At 60.0% G+C, this 2,957-nt stretch overlaps 1 protein-coding gene across 1 annotated transcript in view; it reads right to left on the reverse strand.

The window, feature by feature from the left end:
- EPHA8 (EPH receptor A8) overlaps nucleotides 1-2,957 on the reverse strand; it is a gene marked incomplete at its 5' end in the record, with an annotated part of 34,178 nt that overhangs the window by 7,580 nt on the left and 23,641 nt on the right. The gene's annotated exons all lie outside the window — the stretch shown is intronic.

A 2,957-nucleotide genomic window follows, 5' to 3' on the forward strand; every position in this document is an offset into this window, starting at 1 on the left:
CGTCAGACGGCAGAGGGACGGGGCGGGGCGGGCTCTCTCCGCCCCTTCCCCGGGCCCCGCCCCCCGGAATCTGGAAAGGGCCGAGCACAGCTTGTGACATCCTGCCCTATGCCGGGATGGCCCAGACGGCACCCTCCGATCCTCCCGGCAAATCTCTGGCTGCCCACGGTGCCACACAGCCTGGCTCTGGTCTGGGGCTGGCTTGACCTAAAGTCTTCCGTCCCTAGCCCAGGGCTGGTGCTTGAGGAAGGCGAAGAGGAGACGGAGGGAAGAATAAACGGACCCGGCCCTCTCTGCGCGGGTCTGGAGCTCTGGATGCCAAGGGAGGGGCCCCTGGCTCAGCTCAGGCCCATCTGAGCTCAAGTATCCTCCCAGGCAGTGTGATCATCCCAGGGAGTCTGCTGGGGAGTGTGCAAAACAGCCACTGAGGCACGGTGAAAAGTGGTGTCCGCCAGCTTCACTCTGTAGGTGAGGAAGCCGCGCCCAGACAGCGGGTGACTTATGCTAACACAGCCACAGCCACACTACCGGACTGTCCACGGGGCTGTGGCTCCCTCCTCGCAACCCGTCTGCCTGCACCTCCCACAGCTCCCACCTGCCCACACAGCAAGTTCTTCCATCTTGTCGAGGCTCCCTACCTCCCTAGCATCCTGGGGGCTCCCTGAACACAGGGGCTGCACACTGTGGGTGCCCAGCAAATGCTGCCGGACGACTGCCATGACAGTAAGCAGCCACTCCAGAGCTGAGCGGGAAGGCCTGGTGCAGCCTGGGAATTAGGCTCACGGCTTGGCCCCTCTGCACCAGCTGGGCCCTGGCTAAGTCACCCGTGTCTCTGGGCACCGGCTTCCTCATCTACAAAGTGAAGCTGGCGGACACCACCTGTCTGGAGGAGGTGAGGTTGCTGGGTGTGGGGGACGCACATGGCATGTTTCTCAAAACCAAGGCAGCAGGAGCTGCAGGAGGGGCCAGACAGAGCAGACCAGGGCTCAGAGGTGGGAGGGAGATGAGGCCGGAGCTCTGGGCAGGAGACGGTTGCGAAGAGTAGGGGAGGGGCAGCAGGAGGGGCAGGAGAACTCTGAGCTCAAACCCCTCAGGGCCATGGTCTGCCCCTAAGCCCTGGTGCCAGAGCTCAGCTTCCACTCCATCAGCCCCTAGGGCTTCCTGACTGCCAACCACATGACAGGCACTGGGCCCAGGGACTCCACAGGGCCAAGCTTGCCAGGAATGGACGGCCGAGGGCCCACCAGCAGGAGGAGCACAGGTTTTAGGTGCAGGGGTGGAGGGAGCTCACGCAGAGGAACTGGGAAGGCACTGGGCCATTTTAGCTGAGTGGCCAGGGTGGGCGTCCCTGAGGCACTGTGACAGTGCCAGGACTGAAAGAGCCAGCCTGGGAACAGCAGGGGAGAGTGAGCCATGCAGAGGAGAAGCAAGGCCAAGGCCCGGTAGCAGGGAAGGGCTCAAGGGCGGGGACCAGAGGCTAGTGTGGCTGGAGGGCGAGAGCGGACTGGGACGGGCGGAGTCCTGTGGGTTGCCTGGCCCTGAGAGTGAATGGTCTGCAGCTGTCAGAGGGTTCACAGACGGGCTGCTCTCACAGGGTTTTAAAGCAGGGTCTCGCTGGTTCACAATTCTCCTGCTGGGACCAGAGGTGTGCCCTGCCATGCCTGGCTTTGAATGAGCTGGATCACCTCACAGAGAGGGGCTCCCACATGGCCTCAGCAGTCAGCCAGCGTGTGCGACTGTGGCTAAGCCTCACAGCGTTCGTCCTCATTGCCAGAGGGGACGAGTGTGCCGGGGACAGGGCCCCACTGGGACTCGGCCTGCTGCAGTCCCTTCTCTTCCATCTTTCCATCCTATTGGGGTTTTAGCTGTGCACACACACACACACCTGGTATTTTTTCAAGACACCAGGACTGGGATTGGAGCCAAAGTTGGCCGTATAAAATCTGGCTTCCCTAATCACTAGGCTATGGGACCAGACTCTTATCATTTTAAACTCACTCAGGAGGTGGAATGGACAATTCAAGGGCATGGCAGGAGGGGGCACCTGAGGAGTCCAGGCAGCACACGATGGGGACATGACGCAGGCGCACTGCAAGTGGGAATGACCGTTTTGAAGAGACCAGCGGGGCCTGCCAGCAGACGGATGTAGCGGGTGAGGGTCAAGGATGCGACTGGGGTGTGGGGCTCGAGTAACCCAAGGAATGGTGGTGTCAGGTCTCAAGATAGGGGTCCCTAGGAGGTGCAGTGTGGGGTGTTTGTTCATTACACCTGAGTGGAGATGGGAGTGGGCAGCTGGACCCCAGGGGAGAGGCCTACACTGGCGACAAGTTGGCTTCCCTGCATGAGGCTGGGATTCAAAGCCCTGGGCTCTGATAAGGTCACCCAGAAAACATGGCAGAAGAGGTTCCAGGACACATCCAGGATCTCTAGCCTTTAGTGCTTGTTTCCAGGGGGAAGGGGCTGGCATGGGGGACAGGCCAGGGAGGTGATGGGGAAGAGGGGTGGTGTGGGGCATGGGAGCAGAGAAGACTGTCCCAGAAAGGAGGAAGGATGGGGAGAGAAGCACCCCCTGGATGAGGCCGCATAGGTGCTGGTTTCCCAGCGAGGACGGGAACTCGCTATGCAGGCCCAGGCAACACTTCTAAGACAGTCTCTAAATAGAAGGGGCAGGACCAGCAATTAGCGTAATGGCTATGTTGCTGAACTCCCATGTAGCCGACTGTGGTTTGAGTCCAGGACCTGGTGGCTTAAACTCACGCCAGGCGCATGTGCATGCATGCCCAAGATCCTGAGAGGAGAATGGAGGAGAAGAGATTGCGGCGTGGTCATCCCCCTTGAGGGGTGATTTCTCACTTTCTGTCTCTCTGGCGAGCGCACGCGCCCTATAGCAAAAACCTCTCAAAAAAAAAAAAAAAAAAAAAAAAAAAAAAGGGGCCGGGGGCGAAGAAGGAAAAAAG

The sequence above is a fragment of the Tupaia chinensis genome, unplaced genomic scaffold (genome assembly GCF_000334495.1).
Source record: "Tupaia chinensis unplaced genomic scaffold, TupChi_1.0 Scaffold000146_1, whole genome shotgun sequence".
NCBI lineage: Eukaryota > Metazoa > Chordata > Mammalia > Scandentia > Tupaiidae > Tupaia > Tupaia belangeri.